Source organism: Cupressus sempervirens, chromosome 4, assembly GCF_028749045.1.
Source record: "Cupressus sempervirens isolate cs-2001-9-10 chromosome 4, ASM2874904v1, whole genome shotgun sequence".
Taxonomy (NCBI): Eukaryota; Viridiplantae; Streptophyta; class Pinopsida; order Cupressales; family Cupressaceae; genus Cupressus; species Cupressus sempervirens.
This window is the reverse complement of record NC_143121.1, coordinates 624,253,657-624,268,601: the sequence shown is the minus strand read 5'-3', so window position 1 is coordinate 624,268,601 and position 14,945 is coordinate 624,253,657. Positions and strand designations below refer to the sequence as shown.

At 34.3% G+C, this 14,945-nt stretch overlaps 1 protein-coding gene and 1 long non-coding RNA gene across 5 annotated transcripts in view; both read right to left on the bottom strand.

The window, feature by feature from the left end:
- LOC149562774 (uncharacterized) overlaps positions 1-3,851 on the bottom strand; it is a 48,164-nt gene extending 44,313 nt beyond the window's left edge. The window contains exons 1-2 of one of the 4 annotated variants that reach the window (XM_089826189.1): positions 2,674-3,211; positions 2,439-2,541 (exon numbers count right to left, since the gene is read on the bottom strand). The gene's annotated coding sequence lies outside the window, so the exon portion shown is untranslated. Of the gene's footprint in view, positions 1-1,695; positions 2,334-2,438; positions 2,577-2,673; positions 3,212-3,418 lie in introns of those variants that run through there. The other 3 variants (XM_089826187.1, XM_089826188.1, XM_089826190.1) reach the window with 3 other exon arrangements.
- LOC149562775 (uncharacterized) lies at positions 2,503-3,404 on the bottom strand. Its single transcript, XR_016363982.1, has 2 exons — positions 3,283-3,404; positions 2,503-2,939 (listed from the first exon to the last, which is right to left on the bottom strand). It is a non-coding gene; the product is annotated as an uncharacterized LOC149562775 (long non-coding RNA).
- Positions 3,852-14,945: the final 11,094 nt, after the last annotated feature.

The following is a 14,945-nucleotide window of genomic DNA, read 5'->3' as shown; positions in this document are numbered from 1 at the left end:
AATAATGTAACACTATTTTCCATACATCAACTGAGATAGCAACATTCAAAGAACAGTATGGGTATACCAGTTACCGACACTTCAAATCTGAAGGGTGAGTCAAAGGTTCAAGTGATAGAAAGCTAATCCGTAGCACTCTCTTAGCATCCACCAGAACTCAACAAGAATTGTCTGCAAGGTTTGTCAGAAGTTTAAACAATAGAATACTACATGCAATACCAGTTTAACATCCTCCAAATCCTTGACAAGAATTTGGCTATGGCTTCAAATAGAATGAAACACCAAGCACATAAACATAGGAGCAAGAGACACTTTGAAGTCAGAGGGAAGAGACACTTTGAAGTCAAAGGGTGGATCTTCAACCAAAGGTGACAACCATACAAACAACTGTCTTGCGAAGCATAACAGCAGAAAACTCTAACCCAGCTTCTATGGCCTTCACATGGTACCTCCCAAGATGAACAATGTCACATATAAGTCGGGTATCCCCTTATTCACGGATCAACTCACTCCTCAATACATCATTCCTAAAGAAGGTTCTCTGTGATCAGTTTCAAGCACAGATGGAGCTTCTAGTGATTGATAAGGAAGGCGAATTCATTCTTGAACCAGAAGCAATGTCAGATCAGAGAATCATGGAGGAACACAACAATCATGAAAAATCTCATCAGACAGATGAGCCTGCCAACTAAAGTTGCTACTTAAAAAAACAAGAAATCCATGCAGAAGCACCCCCACAAAACTCGTATTAAGGGCAAAACTTTTGTGAAGGATAAGGACAAAAAGTGTCTCTGTCCATACATGTATCACTGTGTGTGGTCAAATAATGGAGTGGCACACATAAACTTTCACCATGCTTCTTAGGTTTTTTTTCCTATTTATTAGGTTGTCATAATTTAGGCTTTTGAGATGACCTTACCTAATTGTGACTACATAGATAAGGAATAGGAATTTGTTTGGAAAGTAAATTATGTTAATCATATCTTTGGTTTATTGTACCTGCAGGTTGCCACCTTAAAATGCCTAACTCTCTGCTTTCGGTATTTTGTCAATTCAGCAAATCAGCTGTCATATCTGATATGTTTTACTAATAGTAATATATAGGATTGCTACGTTAGTGTGGAACATTATTGTTGTCCCATAATTTCTCTGCCATTTCACTTACATAATATGGAATTACCATTACATTCCATGTGAGACAATTTCTGGATGTCTTCCAAGTTTCCAACAATGAGTGAGATTTAAATCCATCAACCAACTCCTGGAAAGGACTGCACATACCTACAAATAGGATAAGCTGTCATTTATGAAATGGCCACTTACATGCATCTACCACAAAGGGGCAACTTGCAAGCATGAACTGCAAAGGACCAAAACTCAAATGTTCTTGCAAGTCTATGTATGGTTGCTAACCACAAACATGGACCACTTACAAACATCTAGAAATGTTTTAAGCCTTCATTCTCATGAGATGACTCACAAGTTTATGTCAGAAAGAAGACAACGTACAGCCATCAACCCTAGCATGTCCATGCCAAAAATGAACAGCAGCATTTAGCCACAGCAGATGTTCATTGTTATAGCAGTTAACTAACAATACATTCCAGTCAAGAGCATCCACTACTTGCCAGTGTAAATATAGCATTTAACAGCAGTAGAAATGAGTTATAATAGCCACCAAAATAATAAAGATACCTTGCAATTGTAAAGAACAGCAACCAACTACAATTTCAGGCAGCCGAGCTGAATTTCTTCCTACCATCTGAACTTGCTCGGTCTAAGGATGAGCCGGCAACTAAAAACTTCTTTACTATTCAAGGTTTTTGCAATCAACTGCGTTTGAATTTCCGTCTGACATTTCAGATCCTACTCCTCGATCCATCTTTGGGGTAAAAAGGAAAAAGTCAATGCTTGATCAAGAAAATAAAGTAGGAACAAGGTATAGTTTTCAATAGATTCTACTGAGAAAAAGCTTGGTCATGGTCTTATTTTAGTCAACATCCAAGCAAAAGAAGAGAAAGTCACATCTGGACATGCTGTGACCTCTCTACCTATTGGAGTGAAAAGCTGATGACTTTCATTAATGGAAATAGACCCCACGTCAACAGTGAAATTTTCAAAACACCGCGTACACCATGACATGAGAGGAAAGAAGCAGCACTAGGAGACACCTTCTGTCAGTCTGATTCAGTTCACCTATAAGCGACTTCTAGGCATAATCCAAGATCATCAAATTTAGGGCTATGACAAATCCATGAACTTGAAGAGCATCACGTATGTGATCTTCATGTCATCTAGACAGAAGGCAACTCTATATTTGCTTTGGAAAATCCATTGCACTGGAATATGGTATTTCATCAAATAGAAATCGCTGAAAACAGAACCGAACACGAGTTGCTTGAATTGGAATGTTGCTTTGAAATGGAATTCGAGAATACCTATTACATCTGAATGATAGCGTTAAAATGGGGATCAGACCAGGTTGCGAAATGTTTCAGCACCTTAACTCTAAAAAGCATTCGATGCATTTGAGTAGCTTTCCTGAAATGAAGCTGTATGTTAGTCAATTATGACATCAGCAGACAACAGAGCGATGTATAGTCGTGCATCCATGAGAAAAACAAGTATGCAAACTTATCACAAAGTTACAAAAACCAAATCTCCATGTGCTACCCTTGAAGCTCTGCACAAGCCTCCCCGAGAAAATGAAGCTTCATCTCACAGTCTTGCGGTTACGATGTCAACAGAAGAAAATTCCCACGATCCCATTTCACGCACGTCAAGAAACAGACTAGTTCATTGCACGACCATATCCTGTACAAACCTCAATACCATTTGGGCAGGTTCTAAAAACACATCTTGCACGCAAGAAGATGGTTTTATCAGGAATCGCAAAGCATTCAACAATCCCCATTTTGCTTCCATCCCACGCTGAGCACCTGTCACCATCTTTCATTAGGTACAAGAACTCATTCTGACAATTCTATTCTATCCGCGGAAAGGTTGACATCACAGCGCACACAAAAGAGAACTCCAGCACAGATTAAAGCCATATGGGTATATCGGGTTCACAACTATGCAATTTACCCTTTCAGTATAAATACAGCTCATGACTCAATTCCAAGTTCAATCGACTGCCTCTGCCTTGGTCCCATTCAGGTCAGGGCTAGGCAGAGGCAGAGAAGGGGGCAGTCTAAAGAGCGCAGAAAGAAAAACCCATCAAGGGCCAACACGAGACAAAATCATAAATGAGAGAGAAGAAAGGGTTGGACTGTACGATACCTCGTTAATCTCACTGCATCAGACATCCACAGCATGAAAGCGATATGCAAAACAGTATCTATATGTTTGTCAAAGAAACTGAACCTTTCAAATAACAGCCATTTATGAAAATAAAAGTCAATCAATCCTTACTCACTTGAATTCTGCACTCATTGTACAAAACAATAAACTGCTTTCCCAAGGCTCTGTCAATCTCTATCTCCAAATATGACTACTCATGCGCCATTATCAATTAGAAGTTTCTTCATTCGGTCATTTTCTCAGAGAACCTCTGAAGAAGCACATATCACAGCAGTCACACTCACTTGAACTCCTCATCATTACTGGACAAATTAATGCTTGGGAAAGCTTGTGTCAGGAAAAAATTTGCAGGCAAAGGGAAGAGGACAACAAAAAGTGTTTTAATAACAACCACATGATTTTTAAAAGCATACCCAACATACGACCGAGGGGCTGGACTTCGCAGGCATTTTGTAGGCCCCTGGTCCCACGCTCACTTCCGGACGAGGTCCCCATCTCTCATTTATGCTTCATTCCCACTCGTCCTTGTCCTTTCAATTCTCTTCTTCCATATGTTCCTCTGTTAGGCTCCTAAATGTATTATATTAGGATTAGAGGATAATAACAGAGCTTTTCCTTTGTATAAATTATGTTTAAGCAACAGTAATCCACAGCTTTGGGAGGTACTGTACATTAGACATTTCTAATCAGTATTCTAGGTTATATTTTATGTTCTATCATTTTTTGTTTTTACTTTCTGATGACAGATCAAAAAGGTTTGATTTCAAATATTAATTATAAAATGTCAATACAATCAAATTCAAAAGCTTTCAAACAAAATATGTCAGAATCTTAATTTTAATTATTTTTAACATTACCCATTCAAATAAGACAATCATGAATTAATTTTTAGCCTATTTTACAGTACTGTTCATCAGTTTCTTCCTTCCCAACTGAAACTGATCCTTCAAAGAATCTGAACCGAACAAAACTTAATCTCCTCCATATTCTTCTATATGATTGTAACCCATTTTACCTCCACCATTAAACAAAAGCAACTTGTCAATTTTGGGGGGAACTTTGTTGCCTTTTCTACAGGGATTAATAATCCACAAAATCCATTGAGAAGAAACAGCCATTAAAGAATGCTTTTCTATATTTTCTATTCATCGGTGCTGTTACCGAGAGCTTCCAAGAACCAATCAGGACAATCCAACAAGCAAAATCTTTGCTCCCTTTAATCCCCTCGAGACATGAATCGGGGCAGCACGAGCAATTAACTAAAGAATTTCCCTCTACTTCACATGCACACAGTGATTTATTTAGGAAATATCAAAGATTATTTTATTGATCAGAAATCAGAATTCAACACATGGCGCTACAGTAGAAGAAGAGGATTGTAGTTATGGATGGTGAGCTTGTTTGTCTTATTGGGTGAGTCAATGAGTAGGGTTGCAGAATAATTTAACCAGTAATGATAACAATTAAAAAAGGAGGTTTCTCTGTTACAGCGGGACTCAAATCCCATTGTCTTGTTTTGGATGTTAGCAATTGTGCTTCCCTGTTTTGGGGGCACAACACGACGCACGCTCGCCATGATAATGATGAAACAGAATCTTATTACACCAACATTGTGTCCCACGCACAGAGCAGAGTGCCAAATTCAAATCTTTTTTGGACTCGGTACACATTTTAGCTTTGGAGCAACTCTTGCCACACCTGCTCCTCTTTTCGCAAGTAGGTTTTAGGGTTTTAAAAAACTTTCATTTTATGGACTATTTGGTGTAGTGGACATATTAAAATCTTTCATTTTATAATAATGGAGGTTAGGCTTTGTTTCAAGATTTAATTTCAATATTTTTAAGTGGGAGGATTGTTTTGAATCATATTTTATTTTTTTAAGTGGGAGGATTGTTTTGAATCCTATTTAATTTTTTTAAGTGGGAGGATTGTTTTGAATCATATATATATATATATATATATATATATATATATATATATATATATATATTTGTTAGGTGTGTTATATATCAATTGCAAGAAGACGAAGATGTTGGTATTTAATTTAAAGTAATAATAATTGTTTTGTGGAGAAATAAAATTATTTTATATAGAGTTAGATTTATAATGGAAGTCTAATTTATTTGTTAAGAAATGATAAATGTGAAGTAAATGGATATTTAAAATTAAATAAGAAGGGGTAGGGTATAAATTTTTGGAAAGATGATAAAGATGATGAAGAATATTTGGTGATGCAATATAGAGGAATTTCATTGATGCATAGAAAGTAATGTCTTTTAGGTGTTTGTTGTCTAGGAATTTTATGCAAGCTAATTTTTTTTCCCTAGGATTGGTCATGTTGACGCTCAGTATAACATGTCTCATTTTACTATATCCTAGTGAAAAGAGTTATGCATTTGAAATTTTCTACATTTTCTCAAAAGCTTTGAAATAGTTTCCCTGTGTGTCAAATCATGTCTAAAATCCATAAAACTCTAAATTTTGGAGTTTCTTTTGATATTGTCCTTGGAGCCTTTGTATATGTTCCAGTTTTGTGATTTTGGGTGTATTTATGCTTGTATAAATTTCCCATCTATCTCAAAACCTCATTTTAAACCCTTATGAATTTTGGTTTAGTGTTTAGTCTGTTGGCCTTTTGGAGTTCTAGGGTTTCTTTTGTGTTCTTGGCATCTTCTCATTTCTCAACTCCTTGGAAGCTTTCTCTTTGTTTTTTTGTTTTGGAGTACCAAAGTTCTTTGTCCTTTTTATAACCCTACAAAACCTATCTTCACAATTATGTTATCCCCAAAAGTTTAATACCTTTCGTTTTCCTATTAATCTCAATCCTACTAACATTAGTGGTCAAGTTGATATCATGATAATGTAAGAAATCCCAATGATATCATGTTGATGTTGTTCATTTGGATCAAAAGTTCACTCTTTCATCTCTTCATTCATTTGGATCCTTGATCTATAATTACTTTACATCCAAAACTTTGATCCATTTCACCCTAAAAAAATCTATCTTGAATCAATCTTCTTGTTTTTCTCTATTTGAGTACCTCATTCCATCCATCCTTCAAGGTTTGAAATATCACATTATTCCTTGTTGAAACTCACGCAATTGTTTGTTGGCCTTTTAGAGATTTAGAGTTTTGAGTTCTTTTGATCTTATCAGATTTGTCATCTAGTTCATGTCTCCTATGAAATTATGTTGCCTTGACATTCTCTTCAATATTTTCCAAAATCTCCCTAAGTGCTCCAAAATTTATTGGGTTCCTATCTTCCAAATCTCAACTTTCCAAAATATTTTCCTCTATAAATAAAAATATAACAATAAATCTGGATTAGTTGATTTAATAAATATAATTGTTTATTAAATCAACTATATGGTTGTGCAGTTGAACAACTCCCTCAACCATTGCAACCATATGAAGATTATAAATGGAATATTCCTTAGAAGTCTGGATTTAGGCGAGGAGGAGATGAGCATTGGAGAGTCCTCTATGATCATCGAGATGAAGAAAGGGGAATCGAAAAGGCATACCTATCAGGGCTTAATATGTAGGCACTCAATAGGAAGTTGGCTATAGTTTTATCTCTTTGTCAAGCCTAATCAAGTAGGACTTCATCCTTGTAGATTAAACATGCATTTTCTTAATGGTGTTCTACATTGTCTCAATAGTTTAGTAATGTTTGCATTGCCTACATGAATTTATGTTGTGTGTGCAAGGATAGGTAGAAAAACAAACCAATATTAAAAACAAAGAATAGTTATACTAATCAAATAAACATAACTATAGTCCAAATGCTATAAATTAGAAATTAAATTATTTACAACTTTGAGAATAACAAGGCAAAATAGATAAATGAAATCAATCAATGACATAAATTAATAGTAATTAGCTTTACTTTTAAAGGAAAAAGGGCATTTAAGAAGTAATAGTAATTATATCTTCTTTCAAAAGAAGAATAAAAACAAATGTGAAAAGTAATTAATTCATTCAATTAACATAAATGAAAGTAATTTGATTTTAAAACAAAAGTTAATATATTCAAACATTAAGATAAGTTTAGTTTAAAAAGCTAAATTAAATGTATATTAAAGGGTAGGTATTTTACGAATTAAAGTAAATCTTCTTTTAAAAGCTAAGTTTGGATGAAATTTTGTTTTAATATTAAAAAAATTGTAACATACTTTTTCTTAAAAATTAGTTTTATATATAATAAATTAATAAAATTTAATGGGGCAAGGGGGTTTGACCCTACCCTCCCCATTTGTGGGATGTCGTGGTAGACCTGTTGTTGGATGACAGTAGGGACTATTGCATGGGCAGTCCACTATTGTCGTAGAATGAAAGGGCACACCCGATGGGGTGTGAGGGTGTCATGGGCCCCACCACCCAGACAAGTAATAAAAAAAATTGTGTATTGCAAGCAAAAATAATTGTGTTTTTGAAGGGTATATTTTGATTTGCTTTAAAAGGTGAAAGGGCTTTAATACAACCAATTCAAAGATGGTAATTTTTGTGTGTGTGTGTGTGTGTGTGTGTGTGTGTGTGTGTGTGTGTGTGTGTGTGTGTGTGTGTGTGTGTGTGTGTGTGTGAGAGAGAGAGAGAGAGAGAGAGAGAGAGAGAGAGAGAGAGAGAGAGAGAGAGAGAGAGAGAGAGAGAGAGAGTAATAAATAATGACTAAATAATATTAACAATTTTGTAACCAAGGTCACGAAATAATTAATTCAACTAGATAACGAACTATAGGTCAAATAATAATGTTGTTGGGTTGTTATTATAATTTGGCATTAATTAATAGGACAATTAGGTTAGATCTATTGGGATATCATTAAAATTGTGATGTTTGACCGGTAGCTTCTCATTAATGTTGAAAACAATGATTTATTTAGGATGATAAACCAACATGATGAAAATGGTTTTTTTTCTCGTGATTATTTTGTGTTCAATTTTATAAATGTGGAATCCTAAAGTCTTCCTATTTTGTTTTCTTGTGTACCCTAGAGGTTCCTATGGTCGCCAAAGGCTCCTAGTTTCCATGTGTTTAGTCTTTAAATGTTTTATTATGTTTTCTTTTATTTTTTTCATTTATACTGATGGTCAAGTAAAGGCTAATTGTGTGGATTCTTAATATGCTACCTACATTTTTCTAAATCTTGAAGTATTTTAATTTTCTTTGTTTGGATTAACACATTAATCAAGATAAGAGAGATTTGAGCCACTTTTGTCTTGTGGGAGAAATGGGACTACATGTCCGTGTAGAAAGCCCAAGAGTGATAGGATGTCATTTGTTTAGGAGGTTAACCCAAAATCAAGGGAAGTGTGATGGCGCTCGCCTAGTTGCCTTCTAATCCCTCACTCTTGTTTGGTTTCCTTTGGAAGTTTGTGTGGATGTTCCCTCGTGTGTTTAATGATTTGGTAAAGGTGAACCCTATTCCTTAGATTTCCTTAGAACCTATGTGGATCATTTGTGGTTCACGTGGTTGGGTGGTAAACTATTTTGAGGTATTGTTCATGTTTTAAGTCAAGCTTGGATGAAGAGGAAGATCTCATTTTGTTACTTAAAATTGATGTAAAAGTAATGTAAATTTGAGAGCGAAAAATGTACAATCTTGCATATATAAATTCAAACAAAAGTGATGTAAATTTGGGAGGATAGTTTAAAAGAAGTAAAAATGGGAATTCATATTATGAACATATATATGTTGTCTATTTCATTTCCTCTTCTATGTTGAGAAATTTTGATTGAAATTTTTTTTTTGTTCATCTTATGTTTTGATTAAGTAAAAACAAGTTTTAAAGGACCCAAAACCTTTTACAAAGTAACCAAAAGAGTAGAGAAAAAAGCATAAAGCTACCATCTAAACCTAAAAACATAGTTCACTAAAAAAAAAGCCTCCAGAAAGAGTATAGGAAAATAGGAAAACAGGAGGCCAACCAGAAACAGAGCTGAAAAGACAGCACCCGAACAACTACATAGTCTTCAGCATGTCAATAGCCTGGTCTACCAAGATGTACATATTCTCCATAGTGGTCTTCACCTCTTCCATCTTTTTCTTCTCATCATTCTTCTTAGAGTGAGCTCGAGTGCGTTTACTTAAAAATGTTTCTTTCTTGATATAAATATAGTTAGGAGTACTTATTTAAAAATGGAAAAATTACTTCTTGTGATTTCATTGATTTGAATTAGGAAAACTCATCTTGAAAATAGAAAGATGTCCATATTCAAAGTATATTGAATGATTTTCTTGTTAGTTTGTGGTGACTAATCAGGAAAGTACTATACATACTTCATAAATTCTTTGGGGCTCGAGGCATCGCCCCGAAAAAAAAAAAATTTGGGCCCTATTTTACCAAGATTTTGGGCCGACATGTAATTATTAATTATAACCCTAAAACAATAAAAATACTTTTATAAAAAGGCTTAGGGTTAGGGATTATTTCAGTGTTGTGATGCCAAAATTAGTTCTTGCAGTAATATTGAGTTGTAAGGGATTACGGATTGTAATCAAGTTGTAATCACTTGATCGTAATAATATCAGACTTGTTGTTTGGTGGATGTAGCCTAGGGATTGGGTGAACCACATTAAATCTTGGTGTCTTGTGTTCTTTTCTATGTGATCTATTATTTTCTGATATTGTTTATATTTGCATGCAATTGTTATTTCTATCTATGGTTTAATCTTAATATCTCTATATAATTCTTAATTTGAAGAATTGAAGTAGAATGTAAATATTTTCCTTTCAAATTTGATAAGTAGTTAATTAGATAGTTCACACCAATTTAAGTGGTTAGATGAATTAATCTAGTGTTGTAGTATAAGAAACAATGTTAGGGAACCTATTAGACTTTTGAAAATCAGAGTCATGATAGCTATATAAACTAAATATTTTTAAAAAAACTAAACTTAGAAACTTTGTGCCTTTTCCTTCTAGGCTCCCTACCGAGGCATGACATTCGGTATCAAAGCCCTTGTTTTCTACATTGGGAGCTCTAGAGCCTGTCTTTCTTTAGAGAAAACTTAAAACTTAGAAGAACATTACATTTGGAGAAGACAAAATTAGAAAAATTATCATAACCTTGCTATCCTTTTAATCTCCCAAGATGCCTCCTAACACATGAAGAGGAGCTACGGGAGGAGCCCACAACTCTCCTCCAACATCCCATCAGGAAATCTCTCAGGGAGATCATAAAGAATAATTTCACAGGGAAGAGAATGATGAAGTAAAAGGAGCCCAACTTAGGCAATTCATGCAATAAATCTTGCATAGGTTTGATGTTATTGAGAATAGAGTCAATTTGAAAGAACCCAACCAATCCCATCATAATTATAGGGAAAAAGAAAGAAGCCCTAGAAGAAGAGTAGAAAATGGGAACTATGAACCAACAACGATTTCTCAAATCAAGGACTTATTTAAGGTCAAGAAACCCTAATTTTGTGTAAATGAAGGGGGATCAACATCTAAGACTTGATTATTTGACCTTGAAAGGTGATTTGACATGCAACTTGTTGATAGTAATGTTAAAGCCAAGTGTGCAATAATGAACCTAAGAAAATTTAAATCAACTTGGTAGAGGCGAGAATAAGAAAGACTGCATATAAACCTGGATAATGTCACATGGGAAATTTTCTTGGAAAATTTCAAGGATCACTATTTTCAGATTAATGGAGGTAGGGAAGAGTCAAAGAATTCCACCATCTTAAACAAATGAATATGTTAGTCAAGGAATATGAATGGAAGTTATTTGAGCTCAAACCTTTTTCAGGTTATCAAGAAGATGGACCCATGTTGGTATTGTTGATCTCTAAGCTTAAGTTGCCTATTAATGTCTAACACTTAGTCATTTCCAAGGTAGCATCAGACAATCATCACTATGACCGAGCCATCTAGAGAAGGTTGAGATATGAAAGGACTTGTTTATTTATCAACACATGTTGAGCAAGTCAGAGGTTGCTAAGCACCCCAATTGAGATAGAGCAAGCATAGAAGCCAAGTAATTTAGTTGAGACCAAGTAAGTAGAAAGTCAGTTATTGTCAAGTGAACAAAATACGTGGAGGTAGAGTGATATCATAAATGTTAGTTATGACCAAGCATCAGAACATTCAAGTGCCAAGTAAACCAGTATTGACATATGTGTTTGTAATTGCACAAACACTTATGTAATTCATTCTAGCCGACCTTGTATGCACCCTAAAATGGTCGCCTAGACTATGGGCCCCCATTCTTCAATCTATCAAATGATGAAATCAATTTATCAATTTCCTGAATCAATGTCTTACAATATTTTCAATTCAAATCAATTTTCTTGATCAAATCGTGATTAATTCAATTATTTCAATATTTCCTAAGGTTTGATTATTTCATCAATAATCTTATTTAATTAAAAAAAAATATTTATTTAACTAAATAATTTTATCTTATTTAATTACAATCTCTCTTTTAATTAAATAATTTTATCTTAAGCCAATAGTGGCATGTTGTGATGGTTAAGTTGTTGCATTGTTATCCTTGCCATCAAGGTTCAAATCTCATGGGGATGAGGTCCCCTATTTGTGGCCTCACTGGTTCATAGCTCCAGGTCAAAGCGTTTACCCCTCTTTAAAAAAATAATTTTATCTTATTTAATTAAAATCTCTCTTTTAATTAAATAATTTTATCTTATTTAATTCAAATATCTCTTTTAATTAAATAATCTTATCTTATTTAAATTAAAATAAAATCCCTCTTTTAATTAATTAAATAAATCCCCACTTAAAGCTCTCTTTTTTATGAAAAAAGGAAATAAATCAAATAAAAATAAATAAAGAGTCCTTTTTTGCACATATTTCTAAGTGGTGGCCTTTTCCCTCCTACTTGCCTTTTTAGGGATTTATCCCACATTGCTCTCGAGGATGCATTCCTCTCCACACTTTCCTTTATAAGGAGCCCTATCCTTCTCATTTTCATAGATCAAGATTTTATTGTTATGCTACAGGTTTAGAGAGTGATTTTGGAGGAGAGCTTGGACATTGCAACCTCTCTTTTCTTGTCTTCTTCTCTCTTACATCCATGGCAATCCATTTAGATTACTCTTGCACTTGCATGTTAGATTAGATTTATATTTCCTTTCATAGAATAATCTTGCATTTGCATTTCCTTTCATAGATTAGTTTGCTTTCATGCGTTCTTATCATACAGAATAGCTTCCATTTTCATTTGCATGCATATTTGATGATCATGGAGACTAGCACTCTTGGTTTTCCTCTTTGAATCTCTCATTTTATGGTGTATTTGCATGGGCACAAACTAGGTCTAAACTAAGGACCTCCATTATAAACCCTTGCACTCCATGTATAGAGATTTACAAGTCATCATTTGAGACCTCATTCTTGAGCAATCTTGGATATTATGATTCATAGAAGTTTGTCAACATTTTAGCATACAGACCTCTACATGCTATTTAAGGACCGAAGAGATAATTAAGGAGAAAATTATGTGTTGGTTAGTTGGTATGAATCCTAGGTAAGAATAATAACCAATTAGAAAATTAGAATGGTAAGCCATAAAAGGATAAAATGTGGATTGTTGATCCTAATCTAGAACCTTCGAGGATTATCCATTTAAGAAGGGTTCCTGCCCTAGGATTAGAGAGAGTGTGAATCATATATAGAAGTGCATATGTGAAGAGAAGCGAAGTAAAGAAGCAAACAAGCTAAGTACAGAGCGAAGGAGTTCAAAAAGTGCAACCAGAACAATGAAGGACATAATAGATATATCAAATAAGGAGATCATATTTTTTGAGAGAGGAGATCTGTAATTAGCTTTTAGAGAAAATTTAAGGGTCAGGTACTAAATCAATTCAAATAGATTGAATCAGGGAAAATCTCTTAACACAGTGGTTCTAACAGACCTATTTCAAATATCCTAATAGAGTCCTTACTTAATTTTAAGTGTAAAATCCTTTCACAGGGTAAGACCTAACAATCTTAAATGCTTTTAACAGAGCAAACCCCTCATAGGGTAGATCATTTGATATGATCAAAATTGTAATTCTAATGGGCTAACTTTTTGGTTACAACTGAATATTTGTGAGTTTCATGCCCACCCTAGTTTTACCTTCATATTGAAGTGTTTCTGGGTAACCAAAATCATTGTGTTATGTGTTGATTATTTTCATGGATGTTATGCTTAGATAGATTTCATTTCAGCATTACATATTTATGTTTATATGGTATAAGATTTGAGAAATGAGATGGATTAGCTGCGAATTGTTTTATCAGTGAAAAGTATTATAGATCCCAATTCACCCCCAACCCCTCTTAGTATCTTGTTTCCCATTTAGATTTCCAATAGGTACAACACTTCATTAGGGGATTGAACAACCATAAATCAAGAGGGGTAGCAGTTCTTGAACCTAAGACTCTTCATGATGCACTTGCCAAAGATTTCCTAGTTGAAAGGAATGTAAATATGGGGATGGGAGGAAATATAGGAAATCAAGAAAATTGTATAAGAATAACAATAGGAATAATTAGAATCGAGTAGTGTCAGGATCAAAAAACTATCATCCATATTTCAAGGGTGATCAAAACTCACAAATTCAATAACAAAAATAACCAAGGTGACAGAAAATCTCAATATCACAACAATCACACCAGCCAAAAGTACAAAAACCCTAGAATTCATAAAATTTCAATAAAGGAATTTTTCAATAATTTAGCACTCCACCTATAGGGAATTTTGGAAAGTATACAAGGTGCTTTTCATGTGGTCAACAAGGACACATAGTAGTAAATTGTCCCCAATGTGCAAATCAAACATATACTTAGAAGGAGATAGTGTCGGAAACCACTATTGGTGATGTTTACCATACACACTATTTTTTTGTTGCAATAGTGCACTAACAAGTTGATCACTAAGGAACATTTGTTGAAACCTCAAGTTTTTTATAAGGGCAAAATTATCTCTAGTTTGGTTGACTCAAGAGTTGCTAGCTCCTTCAATTCACCTTTAGTAGTTGAACAATGTGAGCTTGAGGCAAAGGTGCAAGAAGTTAAGTGGAAAGTGGAACTGGCCTCTGGGGCTAAGATGTGCACAAATTTAGTTGTGCTAGGGTGCAAAGTGGGTCTCAGAACTTTGTATCATAGTGGACCTTTAGATTATCCCTCTTGGTTTGTATAGGGTAATCCTAGGGATGGATTGGTTAGATGTCCACAAACAAAGTATAGATTATAGAAAGATAATTCATTAGAACTATGAATTTCAAGAAAGATGATAAGTTATGGGAATTCAAAATCATATATCTCTTTGCATAATTTGAATAATGCAACTCAAAAGGAGTATGCATAAGGGATGTCAACTCTTCATAGTCTTAGTAAACAACATTTGAGACAAGTTCTTCAATGCTTTCGAGAGAACCAAATATGTATGAGTTCAAGAAATGCGAGTTATTCCAAATTGAGGTGAAATATAGGGGAAGGTATTTCAGTGGATCCTATAAAGATTTAGGGTATAGTAGAATGGTTGCCTCCTACAAATATATCCAAAGTGAGAAGTTTCATGGGATTAGTTGGATGTTACAAGGGATTTAGTGTGGGATTCTCTAAAATTTCTTATCCTATCACCTCCTTGCAAGGGAAAGGGAAGAAATTCATATGGTAAAAAAAATT